Source organism: Periophthalmus magnuspinnatus, chromosome 12 (genome assembly GCF_009829125.3).
Source record: "Periophthalmus magnuspinnatus isolate fPerMag1 chromosome 12, fPerMag1.2.pri, whole genome shotgun sequence".
Classification (NCBI taxonomy): Eukaryota; Metazoa; Chordata; class Actinopteri; order Gobiiformes; family Gobiidae; genus Periophthalmus; species Periophthalmus magnuspinnatus.
The window spans coordinates 4,663,967-4,685,224 of NC_047137.1; the positions used below are offsets into that span (position 1 = coordinate 4,663,967).

Consider the following 21,258-nt stretch of genomic DNA (forward strand, 5'->3'; position numbering starts at 1 on the left):
TATAATGAACAGAGCCAATGATGGAGGGCCCAAAGGACACCATGAGGGACCCAGTTGAATGCCTTCTTCAGATGCACAAAGCACATGTGGACTGGTTGGACAAACTCCCAAGAACCCTCGAAGACCTGTTGGAGAGTATAGAGCTGGTCCAGTGTTCCACAACAAGGACGAAAACCACACTGCTCCTCCTGAATCCGAAGTTTGACTATCAGTCTGATTCTCCTCTCCAGTACCCTGGAATAGACCTTACCGAGAAGGCTGAGGAGTGTGATTTCCCTGTAATTAAACACACCCTCCGTCCCCCTTCTTATACAGAGACCACCACCCTGGTCTGCCAGTCCGGCGGTACTGTCCCTGACCACCACGTGATGTTGCAGAGACGTGTCAGCCAAGACAGGTCCACAACATCCCGAAACTTAAGGTACGGGACAGATCTCATGTGCAATCAAATTTGTTTTTTTCAGCAACACATGTGAAAGTAAGGAGGTCATTGGTCATTAACAAATAAAATCAAATTTCTCTCACTAGAGCTTAGTGCTTTGTTCATCAATTTTGTAGAACTTCGCCATGTTTTTCAACGCACTGTAATATTTCTTTCCTTTATTTTTGACAATATGAATTGGCCATGCATATCCTTGATTGGCTAATCAAGCTGTCCATCACACCCTTCTGAAAACAGAGAGATTCACTTGTGACCAGACTTACTTCATAAAGTATTGAAGAATTGTGTATTCTGGACCCCAGGCAAATGTTTTAGTGAAACCTGTAGAATTCTTGTAACCTTTAATTCATTCTTGTAGCTCTTTAATTCATTTGTTTTATGTAAAACACACAGACAAAAATGTATTACATAAATGATAAAAAACTAAAACTAAACATTCACAATATTAACCACACACTTTAGGTTTAATTTGCTTTACATCTTACACAACTTTCCTTGAATTCATACTTTGCAGGCCTTTATTTTGTACCGAGCACATGAGTAGTGGATGAGTGCCTGGCGAGACTGTGTCACCATAGCAACATTGGGCATTTCTAATGGGTAGCACAGAGGTGCTCAGACTTTTTCAGTATGTGAGCTACTTTTAAAATGATCATGTCTGAAAGATCTACAACCTAATACAAAAATGTTAAACATATATTTATTTGTAAATGTTTTATGAATTCTTACATGTACAGTGCATTTTGATGTACTTTGCACAATGTCATGAGATAATACTGCACAACACAATTGAACTTCTTACATGTTCATAATTACTTGAATGATGATTACTGCTCTGATGACTTGCACTGAATAGAATCAGTGAGGGATGCATAGTTCGGGCAGTAGCTTCTGACAGCCAGGAGTAAAACCGTGACAAAGTAGTGCGACAACACATAGAAGTTTTACACATAAGTTTACGATCCTTCTTCCTATTTTGCTGACACTTTAAAGTGAGAATCTCCGTGCTTCTAGCATATATTTGTTTGGAAATGTGATCTTGTCTTGTGAAGTCTGTAGTAAACGGCTCTGTATATTCATTTAAGGCCTGGGCAGACATGATTTTTCCCCATTTGCTCTTTGTCTGCCTGCCTACATCTGTACTTGATTCCCTCTCACATACTCTGACTATCTCTCTCTCTCTCTTCTCTTTCTCTTTGCTCTCCACACCTGCCACTCTCTCCCGGACCCTCTTGATATTTGTTTCCTCACGTTTTGTGCTGACACCAGTGTTCTCCGTCCCTGGAAGATGGTGATATATGTGTGAGGCATGAGGAAGTAACTAAGTCTGGAACAGTTTGATTTAGAGGCACAGTAGAAAAGTCATCTTATTTCATTCTATTGGGACATACATGTTTGAGCGCAAAGCCAAATATGTTATTGTTACTTTTTCTGTACCAGATAAAAAAGAAAAAACACTATGTTATGTGTACTCTTGTAAAATAGTGCAACCAACCAATAAGAATAACATGTAAACATTGAGATTTTCTATTGGCCTTTAGCCCTGGGACATAATGGCATGCACTTGGAGGCATTTTGAGCCAGCAGTTCTTCAGATGGCGGGTAATTACTTAACCCACTGAGCCATTGTCACCGGGCATTCACACATTTTTACATAATTACATTTTTTCCCCAAGATAAAATAAAGCAAAGGTTAGGGCATAAGTGAAGAAAGTTAATAGTTGGACCCCCACTTCCTTTCAAAAACTTGCACCTTTAGCTGTAGTTAAGCTGTTAACAGTTGCATCGTATAAACCAAACAAACATTTTTTTATATCCACTGATAAATGGTAGTTGATCATTTTTTTGCAGTCAGGAGTCAGGAGGAGATGCAGCAGATTTTTCAGTGCAATAAATGCTTTCTTTTAAGTTATCTGGAGCAGCATTAAAGGAGACGTATTACACAAAATCAACTTAATTTGTTGTTACATTTTTCTATTAAGATGAAAATATCTTGTTCCCTATGATTACCTTACTCTGTATTTTGGTTGAAAGAACAAAACAAAAACATATGTCTTCTTCAAATTTGTTTCTGATGCTGAGGTGTTGATGAAGTTGAAGAGGAAGAGGAAGATATTTCTTTACTTTCTTTATTTCTCTACTCTATGTAACCATATAACTTTCATAACTGTTTTCACTGAATACTGTCTTTCTCAGTTCTTTTCTTCTGTCTGGCCTTTATGATAGGAGACATTTGCCAAGGCCACATTTTAGTCTCTGTTTTTCACATTTTCAGACCTTCTTCATACTCACCACATTCATTATCTGGTTTGATGTCACAAGAAAGTCATGGTTCTTTTCAAAAAACCCAATGACAGCGCTCCAGTGGCAGACGCTTTTGTAATGCGACCCTCTATTCCAAAAAAGAGCCATTCAAATGAAAACTTGAGAAAGAAAAGTTTTTGACATTTTTACACAGTAAACAAACCATACTGCAAGTTATAAAAGTTAAATTGAGCAGACATAATGAGTTTATATTCAGGAGTTGCTTTATTACTAATACTTAAGGTTGAAAGAACATTAATTTAATTTCATCTTTTTATAGGAATATACATTAACAAGATTGTGAAATTGATTCTTCTATTTTCTTCCATGTCTCTCTCTATCTTAATGTGTTTCAGTGCTGAGCCTTTGTGTTAATTTTCTTATTCTTGCAATATAAAAAGGTGATTCTATTTAGATAGTACTAATTAAAAAGCATCGTATTTACTGCAGTAGTTGTGTCATTCTGTTCTCCACCTCTCATCCTCCCTTTCTATCTCTCTCTCCCATACTCCCTCTCTTTTTTCTCTCTCTCTCTCACACACACACATACACTCTCTCTCTCTCCTCTCTCCCCCTCCCTCTCTCTGTTTCTCTCTCTTTCTCTTCGACACTCACTCTCTTTATCTCTCTCACCCACACACATTCTCTTTATCTCTCACACACACACACACCAACACACATACACATACATTCTCCTGTTTCCCCCCCTCACTCTCCCTTTTTCTTCCTCTCTTTCCATTTCTCTCCCACACTCCCTCTCTTTTTCTCTTTCCCTCTCTCTCTTCTCTCTCTCTCTCTCTCTCTTCTCGCTCTCTCTCACACACACACGCATGCACATTCTCCTCTCTCCCCCTCCCTCCTTTTCACCCTCTCTCTCTCACACACACACACACATCCCCGTCCACTCTCCCTTTTTCTCCCTCTCTCTTTCTCTCCCACACTGTCTCTCTCTTTATCTCACTCACACACCTGCACAGACACATACACACACACTCCTGTCTCCCCCTCTCACTCTCCCTTTCTCTCCCACTCTCTTACGCTCCCTTTCTCTCACACACCCTCCCTCTCTCCCTCTGCCCTCCCCTTCCCTCACATCACTCACTCTTGCTTTCTCCTACTCTTTCCCACTCCCTCTCCCGCTCTCTTTCCACAGGCCTGTGTTTGTTAATGGGAGCGAGTGACAGATTACACCTGTACTGTTCACTTGACGCTAATTATTTGCTGTAGGGAAAGTTGATGCTGACAGTTAATTTGACTTTCTCATCCTGATTCCCTAAACGCACAATAATGTAACACTTTATCTGATCTGAATGCTACTTTTTACACCTGAGGTTACTATCTATTGTCATTACAAAAATAAATTATGTCAGTATATTTAATGAAGTGAGTATTTTATTAAATGGAAACCAAGACTCACAAGACTATGTTGTTCAGCTAATAATCTGAGAATGAAGTCAATATAGACCAATGGACATGTGGGGTAGGTGAAAACAGGAATTCTTGGAGCAATGGCTTCTAGAACGCAGGAGAATAAAGATTACTCAAACATGCACGTATCGTCAAAATACAACTCTCAATGGGTAAATGATGATGAAAAACAATTATAACACGGTCAAAAGTGACAGTTATAACATTGTCGATTCTACAAAAGTAATTTCCTGACCCGCATCTTCATCACTTACAAAATGAACTATAGACTGTTCTGATTTCTGAACCAACAACAATATGTTTACTTGTGCTTCCCCTTATGAGCATTGTGCGCATGTTTGACACTTCAAACAGCTCAAAATAAGCAGCTCAAATAACTGAACGGTTACACCACGGTAACTTTCGGGAGGTAGGCTTGTCACTGGCAATGATGCATAGAAAGAGAAAGTTAAAACCATACTTTGGAACATTCTCCATAGAGATAGATGCATTTTATGCCACAATATGGAAGATTATAACTAAAGGAACAACACTGCAATGGAAACAATCAGGAGAGGGCCATCTAGTCTCAAGCATTTTCTGTTAATTTTTCATTGAAAAACGTATATTCTAACTGTGCGGATTTGCCTCTCCGCAGATTTGACCTGTGGTGTCGCCTGCATGTCTCCATGGAGGTATTAGATAAGCTCACTGCCATCCTGCGGAGCATTCCAGACAAAGAAATAACAAGCAAATGAAATAGAGCCCCTTTAAATAAAGAGGCAAAGACAGTTCTATCTACAACATGTCTGTGTATTTCCAGTTTAAATCATAACATTTTTATCTATGAGAGTCCACCTGCACTTTAGTAGTGTATTCCTGCGTGAGCAGACAGGGAGCCTCTGTCTCTCATCCAGAGCAGAGCACAGGGCTGACCACCACACACAGCAGCCAGAGCCCAGAGTGCGTGGGAGAGAAACTGAGCTCAGCAGGCGGTCGGCTTCTTGCACACTCCTCTGATGTCCTGACACCCACAAGACACCCGTGGGTGCCGCACTGCATCAGACACTGCCACATTCACAGGCGCAGATGTAATTACATTGTGTTGCATAGATAGGAAAAGTGCATGAGACAGACTGGAGAATGGAGCATGGGCGAGCTTTACCTTAGCTATGACAACTCTATGAGCGAGTCAGTCTTTGATGGCGGGACTACTGTGTATTTTTATGTGAAATTTAGATCTTGGGTTTACAGACTGCAATGTCAGTCTTATCTTACTTTATGTATTTAATTTCTATCTTAAAATGTCTTAATACACTTGAGGTGTACTATGTAACTTTTGAGATGAAGAGTCCATGGACATGTTGTTGCTTTGCCTGGAACGTTCCAAAGTGTGGCATTAAACATCTATCTCTATGATGACAAAGGTGTCATCGAGCCAAGTTACAGGTCACATCTGTGGAGAGCTGTACTTACTCTAATGTCATATTGTTTGCTTATTTTTAAGGCGCTTTGATTCATTTTAAGTATTATCTAGATTATTTCTAGTGTAGCTGTGTACAATGGATAATGAAGTAACTTTGATTGGGTCTCACAGTCCCCAACTCCTTTTTTCGATCCTAAGTTTCATACTCATACTGTCAGTGTCCTTAAATATAAACTAGATAAAGTGAGCTATCTGTTTGGCACTTAAGCGTTGATGGCAGTCAGTGTTGTCATAGGTGTCATCTTAATAGAGAATGTATGACTTGTCCCATCTGCTGCTGTCTGGTAATCAATGAAATGCCACAAGAATACACCTCAAAGCTTGCACATGGCCACAGAATTTTAATCTTAACAAAAACGTCACATTAATCAACACTGCACTCTCTCTTTGTATTTGTAAATATGTTGCAGTTACAAATACATAACTGAAAGTGCATATGCCTTCCTTGGTTTGGAGAGATTGTACCTGGAGTAAATATTGTATCATAGTTCTACATAAGTAAGAAGCAGTTTGTGTACAAAAAGGTTGAAAAGAAAAGTACAAAAACAGCAGTAAGTTCTAAAATGAAATACTTGTACTTATGTAAAAAAAAAAAAAAAAAAAAGAAAAGTAAATTGCACCCCAAATCCAAGACAATTTACACACAAGGATGGCATTTTTCTGGCAGCTTAAAAGGTCATCTGTTCTTATTAATCTAATTATTGTGAAATAAAATTTTGGCCCTTGTTAACATTATGGTTGCTAGGTGACAGTTATGGAATTATTTTGTATGTCACATCTGCTGCCCTTGTCCGGGAAGTAGATTGATGAACTACAAATAAAAAGGGAAAATATCTATTTATCTCAGGGACAAATGATGCATAAAACACTATTGTATTTTTGTGCAAGGTAGAGCTTTAAAAAAAAAAAAAAAAAAATCATCAACATTGTCAACATCTTTTAAAGGTGCACTCTGTACATTTTCTGCCGTGGCTTTTGTCACCTGCTTGTCTTCGTGCAGATGTATCACTTTGCCTAGAATGTTCAGCAGTAGTTAATGAAATGCCTTTATCTTGCATTTATTTAGTTACAAGTGTTTTTATTGCTCAGAAATACACTGAAAAGCATGCATTCTTCACAGACTGGACATATGCTTGGTCTGGCAGCGTTGCTTTCTTGTCTCCACGAAGATTAAATTTAATGCCATACTGTGAAACATTTCAGGCAAAGTGATAACATCTACATGGAAACAGTCACCTGGCTGGCCCTCCACTAAAAAAAGTTACATTGTGCACCTTTAAATCATAAAATCAAAAAACCAAGGGAAGTAAATGTACACTTGTTGAATGAGAGCACGTTTACTCATTAACCAACTGCTCTGTGCAAACCCTGGCCTCTCCAGTCCTTGTTTTTGAAGACCATTGAAGATAAAGAGCTTCTTGTATTGAAGTAAAAGTAAAGTAAATCAATTGGTGCAATGGGCTTTTAACTGTGACTCCTGCCCTCTCGCTTAAGTCTGCCTGTGAGGCCATTAACCTGAAACACGCTCAGCCCTCATCAGGCCACTACAGCACATGCTATTAGTGCTTTCCACTGCTCCCAGGGCTCACCATTCTACTTACGTTCATGGGTTTACAAAGATATTACTGGCCCATTCCCCCTCACATTTGAATCTAGGAATAATATGAACATTTTAAGATATCAAGATGTGGCTAGTGTTGCTTCTGTTCATTAAAGGGGCAACTTTTATGAGCTTTTAACCATTATGGTAATTAATCAAAGTTGTACTTTATTTATTTAAAAAGAAGTAGACTCATGCATGCTTGGTTAAACATTGTTTTGTAGCCATTTTCAATAAAAAAAAAAAAAAAAAGCATAACTGAAAGCATGACTGAAATACCACTGCTTGTTACAGTGAAAACAGATAGGGCTAATAAATTCAGCAGTTTTCAACAGTAAGTCACTGGACCCGATTAAATGACTAAACTGTTCCAGATCAGGCTTGTGGTTTACAATTGGTGGTTTACAATTGTAAAATGTGATTATATCATACTCCCTGGTGGGGGAGATTTTCCTATGGATACACTCTACTTTATCACGAAATATCTTAAATTCACAAAGTTGATCATTTATATGATCTCAAGACTCAAGAATACACTGCATTACTACAAAAATCTGCCTTTAACAATGAGGTTTAGCTGCCCCCATCTACCGGTATATTAAATGTTATTGGCCTATAGAATGTAGTGTTATTTGAAACCCATCAATGAACACAAATTCATTAAAAATAAATGATTAAAATAGTACTAGAAAACTAACATAAAAAACAACATTATTTATAGAGCATGTAAGATTTATGTTAAATGCAACTCCGCATTAATGATAGCAAGAGGCCTAAAATCTCAAACCAATGCAATGCACTTTTTGCTGTATGACAGAAAAGAACATTTCCCAAGTAAAATAAAGAAACACACAAATTACTTGAAGAAAATTATGAAAAGTTTTGTAATTTTGGTTTGTAAAAAGCCAAATAGTAGCTGGTAACATTTCTGGAGCTGTACAAAAACTGTATTTGAATTCTGTCCCTTTGTTTAAAGTTAATTTCTCCTCGCACAGGCTTGGTGGCTGTGTAAATGCACTGTTTTACCAGTTGGCTTGGCTCATATTTCTCTTTGTCTCAGTGTTTTCATCAGCAGTGCTCTTTGTTCTCAGACTGGAGCTTTTGGCTGTGATTGAGCTCGTAGAATGGCAGGAGTGGACAGTAAGAGGCAGCCATCTGTCAGCAACGCACGGCGACTTTAATATGAAAACAAACATGGCAACGGAGAAACAAAGAAGTAGCTAATAGCATCCATTAAAGGGGCACTATGTAACATTTCTGAATGGTCTGCCAACTGCTCGTCTCCATAGAGATAATATTTCTTTGCCTGGAATGTTGCACAGTATGGGTTTAAACTTTTCTATTTCTTTAAAAAAAAAAAGAATAAAAGGTGACACTCTAAAGAGGCAACCCTGCTCACAATATGAAAGCAAAGGTGATTTTTACCAGCAAGATCAGTACATTTAATGTCATACTGTGCAGATGTAGATGGTGGACTTGGTACCAAAAAAGTTACATTGTGCTCCTTTAAGTAGCAAATGTGGAAAAAAGCAACTACAATTTCCAATGACTTTTACTTTTGTAAAATATTTTATACATTTTTTGTAGAATCTTTACATTGCCTAAGAAAAATGTATAGTTTTCAGTACCTTGGACAGTTCTCTGCAGACTAGAACTGTACTGACTACATTGTGAGTTCTAGTAGTTTTGACAGCACGTCAGTACTCCTCTTGTAGCCACAGCTGATCTGGGCAGACTGAAGCAAGGCTGCCAACCTTCACCACTGACCCCTTTGACGACCACCAATACCCATTAACTTTCTACATTCTGCTAGGTTCAACATTTTGGGAATAGCAATAATAGCAAGCAGGTGCTGGACTCTCTACCAGAAAAGTTACATAGTGCACCTTTGCAAAATACTTTTACTTGTGGTGTTATAATTAAGAGTCTTATGCATTGGACAGTTCTTTAGCAGAGTGAAAGTATCTTAGACAGAACCTTGATACATGCAACACTAGCAGAAAGAACACTTCTGACTACTGTCAATATGATGAGTACCATGGACAGCTCCTCAGTGTGGAGATCTCTCAGCTATTTTCTGTTCTAAAACCAAATCACAGTGCATTTAAAAAATAACCCTTTGTTGAAATGACAGTGATATATGGACACAGAATATTTCTTTTTCACATTCAAACAATTTCAAACGTGAACAGGTTGATCAATAACTACTGATATAACAGGACATTTTTCCTAAATGCTAAATACTCAATATCTCCATATAAGATTGAGTTTTAATATTTGGAATAGAGTATGGTATTAAACTCATCTGTCTTGTATTTATTTATGTACTAGTTTTTCATCTTAAAAACACACTGAAAAACTGTGTAGCCTCTCCACAGATTTGACTGGTGGCGTCACCTGCTTGTCTTCATTAAGATAAATACATTTAGTGCTACACCACAGGACATTGCAGACAAAGCAATAACATCTCCATAGTGACAAGCAGGGGTGCAGACCCTCCACCAAAAAAGTGACAAAATACTCCTTTATAAATATATTAAAAATATTTCACTGAAAGTACTAAAACTTCTGTATATATGTACATGTATATGTCATTCACTTTGTGTGAACTGGTCACCTCACTGAGTGTGCAAAAGAGCACATGCCAAAGTCTTATGAGGAGAGAAGTTAGTCATTTCCATATTCATGTGCAGAATTGCTTTCATTGTGTTTGACGCTGACCTGATCCTCCAGTTGGCCTTGGGAGTCTGCCGTTATTCTCACAGTCAATCTACAGCTGACACTTCGAAAATCACATTTTTTCTTGAGGAAAACAATGCATAAATACAAAACCAACAAAGCCACTCCAGAAAACTCTTTAGAAAATATTACATTTGGAATGGCTTCATTCCTTTTGTGAGCTTTCCGAGACCTTCGTGAAATTAACTGCAGATCCTGGGGTCAGTGCTTCATGTTTATAGCCAGCATCTGTGTGTTTTATGCAGAGGTGCGTTTTATGCAGAGGTGTTGATGGTGTTGATGAGGATGGTGGTGCAGGCACTAGCATCTGGATGGAGAATAAACAGAATGGCTGCATTGGGTCCTGCTCTGTCTCCCTACACTGGAGTCTCTGGAGCAGATGGTTCAAAGACGATTCCGACTGAAGTCAGCAGCAGAGAGAGAGGCAGTGAGAGGCAGAGGGAAGTGACTCGAAGACCATAGAGCAAAATAGAAGGGAGAAGATTACATTCTATTAACTACTGAGAAGTCATATATTCAGTGTTAGGAAGTAGTTAATTCATACAAAAAATACATTTTCAGAATACTCTTTCATTCAGTATTCAGTATTTAGTATTGATACTTTGCAGTTGTCATCAACATTCTCTGGGGGTGTGATGCTAAATAGAGGCACTGCTCTGTTTGAAGCTCTGTTAAATATGAGCTTTGTTTTGATGATAACAACAACAATACTAATACTAATACTAATACTAATACTAATACTAATACTACTACTACTACTACTACTACTACTAATAATAATAATAATAATAATAATAATAATAATACTTTGTAGTAGTAGTAGTAGTAGTACTTCTCACCATGCCTCTGGTCTGGTTCTCCAGGGGTGGAAGGAGAGCAAGAGACAGAAGTCAGGAGGAGGCAGGGCTGTAGTTTATTTAAGGCAGGTTTACAGCTCAGCACTAATTTGTACAAACATGCCTCTTTGCTCTCGAGCCAAGATTCAGATGAGATTGAAGTGAGTCAGAGTGGAATCAGAGCCAGAGGACTGCAATCTTTTGGTTTATTTTTATACTTTCTGCTTGTGACCTGTATACATTTTAAAGCAATTGGTTATTGTAGAAATCATTTTGTCAAGAGAGTTATGAAATATTATATAGTCATTATATATTCAATACTACATATAGGCCTGGAAATTGGATAAATGATTAGAGTTTGTTTATGACTAACAATTGGATTCACAAGCAAAATAAAGTATAATTATTATTACTATTACAATGCAGGTTAGATTTATATGAATACTCTTTATTACTGCAGAAAAAGAATGCAGCTTAATAAAGCATAAGATCATATCAACATTTTCCATATTATAGTAATCAGAATTTATCGTAGTAAATCTATGAAAACCCAAATTACATTATATAATTTGACTTCATTATAATGTCCATCTGAAAATGTGACTTTGGCCTTTCCCAGTCTCATGAGCCATCAGTACCAGTGCTCATAGGAGAAAGGTGCTAATAGTTGGCACATATAAAAGTGTTGCATTTAAAGCCACTCTAGGCCTCTGTGGGCTGTGATTCATAGTTGTCTGCTGTGGCGGCTTCCTCAGTCTCTAAGGGTCTCTTAATCTTGCTCCTGTTCTCTACACTAGTTAAATGACATTTCTCTGTTGCTGCCATCCCCAGACAGCAGCTAAAATGGCAGCCAGAATTATTCTCACATTTAACACTTTTAATTGAGCTTATCGGGCCCGGGAACATGTCCTTTTTGCTGAAGAAGCTGATTTAGGCCTATATCTAGTTCAGAACTGTGGAGGCTCCTAGTGGAGGCTTAATGTCGAAGGAGTGCCCTCTGTATAGGGTTAATTGAATCAGTAATCTGTTTACTCTCTGCCCTCAATTACAGACTTCATCAGAAGCTGAGTCACAGACAAGTCAGAGCACTGTCAGACGGAGGAACTCACTGCAGAAAAGTCCTTTTGAATATACAGCAACCTTTTAAAAGGACTCAATGTCGGTTTAGAAAAACAAAGTCTAGGTATTCTCACTGGTAAATTAAAGGTTTACACTCAGTCCTGGTTTGTGTCCAGTTTTAGGTGTAATGTGGATTAGTTTGGTTCCAGTGTAGTTCTGGTTTATCAGAAAATGATTTTCTACAATTAAGGATAACATTGCTGTTTAACTTTGGTCTACTGTTAGAGTAAAACAAAAGTAAACACAAGATATTTGAGGATAGAGCTGCCAAATTATTTGTGAGGAGCTTGAAGACAAACCTCCCGAGGAGCAGTGTGTCACAGCTACAGTGACTTGGCTGCCTTTGAATGTACCAGACATGTCCCAGAAGAAAGTAAGATTTAAAATGCAATTAAGGGGCAAATGTTTCTTCTTTTTTTTGTAATTTTAAAGCTATTTTACAACTTTTACTACATTACTTTACTTCTACTACTACTACAAATTATTATTATTATTATTATTATTATTATTATTATTATTATTATTATTATTATTATTGCTGCATAGCTGAGGTAAGCCCAACCAATAAAGTCACAACTTCTGACAGAACATCACATTCAATCTGACAGCATGCAGCACAGGCAGCTTATGTTGTTCACAAACTATTGAAGGATCTGTGCGTATTTACTTTCAAGTCAGTCCAGCAGATTTTGTATTGGTAGCAGCCACTGATTCCTGACCCTGACAGAGAGGAGCAGATAGGTAAAAGGGAGCAGACCTATGTTTGAATTTGAGAGTGGGTCTAAAGCAGAGGAGCAGACAGGCTGACAGCATCGGGATAATGGGCCTGCCAGAATCTCTCCCACACTACAGCCCCCCATCCCAAACACAATCTCCATCTTACACATCCACTTCCCCCTCCACAGCGCCCTAACCTACACTGGCAATATTTGTATAGAGATTTAGGTAAGGAGACAGACCCACAGATGGGAGGGCAGCAGGTTTGTGGAATGGCGGAAGATGCACCTATTTGCAGGCCAGAGCACACGATTCTACGCTAAAGAGCTCTTCTGCTCCTTAGTGGTTTGGTAATGTCTCCTGTCAGCTGTAGAAACAGGCAGTAATTTGATAAATGGCCAGGCTGAGATGAAGTGAAAATAAGGCTGACAGTGCACAGGAGCCTCGCCTCTCCTGACACACACAATCTGACTCCACTTAACAGCATGGTGGTAAAAAAGTAACGATTTTACAGTATGCTTGACACACTGTATTTCCCTATTTAAGTAAACAAATTCAATCAATTTATGGAACAATTTGCAATATTATGAAACCCAAATGTAACACTGTAACAACCTGTAATAACATATAACCCTAATGTAACCCAAATGTAAAATATAACCCAAATGTAACACTGTAACAATCTACAGAAACTCATAACTCCAATGTAACACTGCGTAACAACCTGTAATAACATATAACCCTAATGTAACATCATTTAAAGCACTGCAATAATATATAACCATAATGTAACATTGTTTAACACACTGTAATAACACACAACCCACATGTAACACTGTAACACTCCGTAATAACATGTAATGCAAATGTAACACTGTGCAACACTATGTAATACCATGTAACCCAAATGTAACACTGTCTATAGTAATTCATAACCCTAAAGTAACACTGAGTAATGACCGGTAATGAAGTTCAATCCAAAAGCAACATTGCACACTAACATGCAACCCTAATGTAACACTCTAACATGCTGTAATAACTATAAAGTGTAAACCAAATGTAACACTAACAAGATGCAAAAATATGGATCCCAAATGTAGCAATGTGTAATAACTTGTAATAACATGTAACCCGAATATAACATTTTGTAACACCCTGCAATAACATATGTAGGTATAATCACTCCAGGTAGATTTCACCATAAAAGTAAATTGAATTCTGTCAACTGGATAAAAGTTGAATAGGTTTTGCCACTCATCCAGGTAGCTTCTTTAGTTCTGACAGTTTTCTGGTAGGTCACTGCCTCAACTTATTTAACTCTGTAATAACATGCAACCTAAATGCAAAATCATGTAACAACCCGTTATAGCATGTAACTCAGGCCAGAATAGCCATGCAGGAAAAAATAAGGTAATTTGTTATATTTCAAGTCGTAGAGCTTAACCTCATAATATACTTTTGAATATCTAACAGACAGACAGCATGATATTTGGAGAGTGTTTTGTATCCAAACAGAAGTCCAAATTTGCTGTCTGGTGCCTGCTATAGCTTTAACAGATGGAGCTCACGGATGGATGCAAGAGAGTTTGTCAGAGTGTGGCATTATTTGTGATTTGTTCACTTCTGGCTCATGTTCATTCAGTGGTCGTTCTCTTGTATCGTTTTTGGCTTCACTTGTCCCCTGTGCAATATAGTGGCTCAATACTGCAACTCTATGTAAGTTTTATTTCTCTCCATGAAATTCTTCAGTAAAACGGTGAATTCCACTTGATGATGTTGAGGAAATGTCAAGTGCTGCGATGGCAATTGTCCTTGTCAACCCGAACAGAGGGATGTCAGCTTTCAGCCCCATGTTTTCTTTTGGCCTGCACAGTGTGTTTGTGACCTCTATTTACAGAGAGTTACATTTCCCTGTACAGAGGTGAGGTGTCACAGGTGGCAATCCAGAACAAGTCATGTGATAAATGACAGGACAAGCCATGATTAATACAGGAAACAAGTATTTGCAGCATTAGATATTGATGATACTAGCTTAAGGTGGTTAGGCTATTCAATGAATGGATTAAAGAGTGAATGGATTAAAAGCACTGGTCCAAGAAAAGTAATTTAAAGCATAACTTTTAGGATGTAACACCTGCTTTATAATTTGAAGTGGATATAATTGGAAGGACAACACATTAAATAATGCACAAAATCAAAAACTCTAAATTTCAAAGAGATGGACACAAACTAAACCATATCTGCAAGAAACACAAATATTCACATCATTTAATATTTTCAACATAAAACTTTTGTCACTTGTAGACTTACTCACAGTGGGAAGAGTACCCATAACCTTTACTCAAGTATGTGAATAAATACTAGTACTTCAATAAAAATACTCAATTTTATGCTGCCAAACAAGAAAAGTTTTTTTTGTTAATGTAACTGTAAATGTAACCGAATAAATGTAACTTAGTACTACCCAACTTTGGAACATATAAAATGCTATTGGATAATTAATTTTAAAAAAAGGTGATTCTAAAACTTATGTTATGCATTATGTTATATTTTTATTGTTATTATTTTTTGTTCTTCATACCAGAAGTTGTACTGTGTTTTGTTTGAGTAACTTTACGAACTTGGGCTGTTTTCCTTTCCCAAGCACTAAGTTTGAAAACTATAGTAGCAATTATTTTTTTGCTTTATTTTAAGTGCTCCACTTCAGCGCTTAACTGAACAAGGAGTGGATGAGACGGACCCTCTATGGTGGTGTCAGCACTGAATTAATTTTACTTGTAAAATAAGGAATCTAAAAGTATTTATAGGACCTAATTTTCCAGAGTATAAAAGATCTACATAATCTTACATGGTTGCCAGAGACAGAAGAGTAAAGCAAAGTTATTTCAGTATCAGCCACTGCCTAGGCATGCAATTCTCACTGTGAACAGTAACTTACAACTTAACAACTGCCACTGCATCCATTTGCGCTTGTTTTTATTGCCAAATCTTTTCTCTCCCTTTTTTCTCAACTTTTGTTATTAGCAGCCACAATTCTTGCTGTTGGTCTTGTCATGCCATTGTGCTGAAGAACAAAGCAGGCAGCGAGCAAGCCATCATTATCACTTCAGGGACCAGGGAACACACAACCCCCGCAGGAGGTGGGAAAACACAGGCCCAAAACACAAATATCAGCACACATCAAACAAACAGTAAAGAAACTCCAGTGAGAGGAACAGAGCGGAGGGGAGGTCCAACAGCTGCTGCCCTGTCCTCATGACCAGACCAGCATACCAGCTCCACAGGGACTCCATGCAGAACTAGTGTGATTTTATGCAGTGTAGTAGTAGTGCAGTGTTTTCCCTCAATTTCTATCAATGGATACATCTAAGATCCCATTCAGTGCTCTCTAAAACTTAGTCAAATGCGTTTTGACGTGACACATGTCAGGGGCTGTGTACAACATCAAGTTAATTTAAACCTACCATTACCTTGATGTCAGAAACACATTCAAACACATTTTTTTTCTAGTTTAAATCATTGGTGCTATTAGTTTACCGTAGTATTCAGCAGTAGCAATATTAGCTTGTGTGCATGAATCATTAACTTAGATAAGACAAAACATATCTAAATTTGAGCAACAGATTGTCTGTTCACTCAAATCACCTGCAAATTTGCACCAGATAATCTCCCACAGGGATTATATTGTTTAGCCTGATAAGTGCACAAATCACATTTGTGCATATAGTTATGTTCATATCCCCAGACCCATCTTCACTCAGATCCTAATAATGCCAGTGCTGCAAGTGCTGTCAAAGATTAACAGCACATAGCAAACTGTATGATTATATTTGTATGTGTTAGCATCCCACTAGCTTTACTTGGCTAGCTGAAGGCACATTATATTTTATTTATTCAACATGTTTCCTATTCCAAGTCACTAATCACTGTCTCCCTTGGCCTCACCTAGAGGAGTGCTCTGGTGTCAGCAGGATAAAGAAAACAATAGCACCTTCGGAGCCGCTTTAATTGTGCACGTCCAAGTCATAAATCACCTGGGAGCGCGTAGACGCATGTACGGAGCCGTGCATGCTGGGTAATTTTTCTGAGGTTTATCTGCGGCGGCCTGGTGACAAACAGGGCTGCACTATGCTAGGGGACAACTCAACAGCCAGAGTACACACAAATGAGAACAATACAGAGACCAGCACCTTTGTGGACAAACTCATTGTTTCCAACTTAATGTGGTGCAAATTAATGGCATGACCTGGTTTGTACAAACAGGCCGTTTTTATTCTTGTGATGTTGAGTGGTAGAACCTACTGCGGGTAACCTGGGTACAAATTGTATTACATTTTCTTGCATTCATATCCATTAGAAGTTGTGTTTATATGCTTGGTAGCATCAAAATGGACTAACTAGAAAGACCACATAAGAATAAAGCAGACTTCAGACAGTATTGAAACCTAGTAGAAACCCTGGGGCTCTAACCACTCTACCAATGTTCTTTCAAATACTTAATCATGGAAATACAATGTCTGCAATCACATAAATAAAAAATAAAATAAAAAAAAAAAAAAAAAAAAAAAACAACAAAAAAACAATTTGTTATGCAATTTATTGCTGATTCCTAGTCACCAAAATTAAAAGACAATTTTAAGGCAGTTTGCAAGTCTGATTTTCAAAGCACTTAGCTTTGGGCTTGTAAACATGCAATCCTTTCCCACAGCTAGCTCTCACTACCCAATAACATAGACGAATTGGTAATTTACACTCCCGAAAGTCAGAGAGTGCTTGTCTTCTCTGTTTTGTGTCAGGCCTAAAGGAATAGGATATTGCCCAGGGTATATCTCACCATCAAGCCAAAAATACTGTGGCTTTGACAGGTTGTAGCCACCTACAGCCCACAACAGGAAGGTGGACACTAGAATGATGACCAAATTATAAAAGATTCACTAATACAGTTCCTTGTTTTACAATTCACCCAAGATTTCCAGGCTGAATTGAGATACGTAGAGGGAAAGCTAATGAGCGCTGACGTTTGGTAAAGGCCAATCTCACTCTTTTCTCTCTTCATGCCCTGTCATGTTGTCACTTTTCAGTCCACGTCGGCAGCGATCGTAGTCGGGAGTGTATGTTGATATGTGACACTGCTATTGTAATTGGTGCCAAGAATTGTTGGCATAGCAACAGCAGGTAATTTTTTGGGGGGATAGAATAAGCGTATATGGGATGTCAGTGTAATAGTAGGGGTCTGCTATATTATTCATGACAAGGGCTGTCAGTAAGGAGCTCTGCGGTCCTACGATTCCAGAAGCACTTTATACAAGCAGCATGTGCAGGTCTGTAGGCTGAAGGGTGACAGCAGAGGCGGTGTGGGGCAGAGGCAATCAGAGTCCAGTGTGAGAAATGTATGCTGGGACATTAGCACAATAGTGTGAGGAGGGATTCAAGCAGCTGTACACATGTATTGACCTACACGAAAACAAGGCACTGATGTAATAGCACACGTTATATTAGTCATTCACACCTCACACACAGTTGTGGTGAGATACAAATGCCTGGCCACTCCAACCACTTGCAAATTTTGCGCTCACAGAAATATGTGCATGCACTTGGAACTGAGTTGGTGTAAATAATGAGTTTGACTCAATGATGTAACCAACTGCAATTGTTGGATGTAATAATTGAGATTACATGATTGCACAGTCCATAGCGTAAATAGACACATCACCTCTTGGCCAAACAGCAGAGGTTTCCGAAATGTATTCATAGACATGCATTGTGCAACTTGGGCCGATATACACATTGAAAATCATTGGGTATTTCACATATCTCCATGTATAATTACTTAATCCACATTTTTGCTGCTCTGGCACATTATTTTATATATATATATATGTTGATTGTGTTTGATTTGTTTTAATTGCTTTTAAGAATACATTTTATGATGTGTTGAAATGTGTGTGTAATGTAATGTAACTGTGCTGCTGTCTTGGCCAGGACTCCCTTAAAAGAGATTAGTAATCTCATTGGGACTTTCCTGGTTAAATAAAGGTTAAATAAAAAAAAAAAAGTGTATATTTAAATATGTATATTTAAATATGTATATTTAAATATATATATATATATATATATATATATATATATATATATATATATATATATATACATATACACACACACACACACACACACACACAACCTGTTTGAGGTGGTTAGCTGCATAAAGACACCTGTCCACCCCATAAAATCCATAAGACTCTAACTACTAACATGGCCAAGACCAAAGAGCACAAGAGACAAAATTGTAGACCTCCACAAGGCTGGAAAGGGCTACGGGGCAATTGCCAAGCAGCTTGGTGAAAAAACATCCACTGTTGGAGCAATTATTAGAAAATGGAAGAAGCTAAACATGACTGTCAGTCTCCCTCAGACTGGGGCTCCATGCAAGATCTCACCTCGTGGGGTCTCAATGATCCTAAGAAAGGAATCAACCCAGTACTACACGGGAGGAGCTGGTCAATGACCTGAAAAGAGCTGGGACCACCGTTTCCAAGGTTACAGTTAGTAATACACTAAGACCTCATGATTTAAAATCATACATGGCACGGAAGGTTCCCCTGCTTAAACCAGCACATGTCCGAAATGGCCCGGACTTGTGGTGGCCATTTTAAGTTTGCCAATGACCATTTGGATGATCCAGAGGAGTCATGGGAGAACGTCATGTGGTCAGATGAGACCAAAATAGAACTTTTTGGTCTTAATTCCAATGATGAATACCATCCAAAGAACACCATCCCTACTCTGAAGCATGGGGGTGGTAGCGTCATGCTTTGGGAGTGTTTTTCTGCACATGGGACAGGACGACTGCACTGTATTAACCTCCTGAGACCCGAGCTCTTGCATGAGATGCTTTATTAATTTCTCTTTATTTGGGCTGACTGTGACCTGATGAGTCTAAATACAAAGAATTATCTTTTTACATTATGTAGTTTCTGAGAAAAAAAAAATGTAAATCAAAAATGTCCTCATATGTGAACATTTTAATCATTTTGATAAAACATCTGAATAATGATTTACAAAAACTATTAAGACATTTGTCTTGAATGTAAAAACAAAATGAGAAACAACAATTGTGTCTCTTGGAACAATGTGTCTCGTGTGAAGAGCTGCTGACAGGAGCAGGAAGAAAAAAGAAAAAAAAAACCCAAAACATTCTATAAAATATTCTAAACATTCTAAACTGTTAAAAAATGAATATATATATATATATATATATATATATATATATATATATATATATATATATATATATATATATATATTTGCATTTTTGATGTTCTTGTATGCTGTTATTCTTCTAAAGATTTCTTCAGGAGATTAAGTAAAGGATGACCGGAGCCATGTATTACGAGATTCCTTCCCTCAGTTAGAGCACTGAAGATGGATCGTGGCTGGGTCTTCCAACTTGACAATGACCCGAAGCACACAGCCAGGATAACCAAGGAGTGGCTCCATAACAAGCATATCAAGGTTCTGGAGTGGCCTAGCCAGTCTCCAGACCTAAACCCAATAGAAAATCATTGGAGGGAGCTCAAACCTGACTGATCTAGAGAACATCAGTGTGGAGGAGTGGGCCAAAATCCCTCCTGCAGTGTGTGCAAACGAAAAACTCCAGGAAACGTTTGACCTCTGTAATTGAGAACAAATTCCACTGTACCAAATATTAACATTGATTTTCTCAGGTTCAAATACTTATTTGCAGCAGTAACATACAAATAAATTATTTTAAAAATCATACAATGTGATTTCCAGATTTTTTTTTTTTTTTAGATTATGTCTCTCACAGTGAACATGCACCTAAGATGAAAATTTCAGACCCCTCCATGATTTCTAAGTGGGAGAACTTGCAAAATCACAGGGTGTTCAAATACTTATTTGCCTCACTGAGTGTGTGTGTGTGGGGGTGTGTGTGTGTGTGTATATCCAGTGTGTGTATGTCTCCAGGTCCTGGGGATTGCTCTAATTAGGTCATAATTACATGTAAGAGATTCAAAGGTACAGTAAGTGGGCAAGACAAATTGCATAGGAAATGCCACATTAACATGTAATAAGACTGAACTCAGTAATCTCTAATTAGCTTGCCCTTTTGGAAGAGCATAGCTCTGATCCTGGGGAAGAGACTAATTGTCTGAGAAGGGTTCCAGCCCTTCAATGGACTGGTGCACTTGGCCTTAAACCTGTGTGCAATTAATGGTACTCTTATGATAAAGAGGAGCTCACTGTGTATTATATAAAGTATAACACTGTGTATATGGTCTTTTATTTATAGTGCTTTTTCGGCCCATTGTCCATTGACTCCACAGCTAATGGTAAGATACTTCACAGTTGCCCTCGGGTAGACTGACAGGAGAGATGCTGCACATCTGTGGCATTGATCCCTCTGATCACAACCAGAGATCTTGCAATTATGCAATCATGTAAATCTCAACTGATCAATTTTACTCTAATCTTATATCTAATTATTACTTTTAGATACTAGTTACAAATAAAGATGTAATTAATAACAATACAAATAAGACGCTATGTTTGATATTATTAGATATCTGCATCTTCAAATGAGTTG

The 21,258-nt window shown here is 38.0% G+C and overlaps 1 protein-coding gene across 1 annotated transcript in view; it reads left to right on the plus strand.

The window, feature by feature from the left end:
• LOC117379502 (WD40 repeat-containing protein SMU1) overlaps positions 1 to 21,258 on the plus strand; it is a 218,067-nt gene that overhangs the window by 126,972 nt on the left and 69,837 nt on the right. The window lies entirely within an intron of this gene.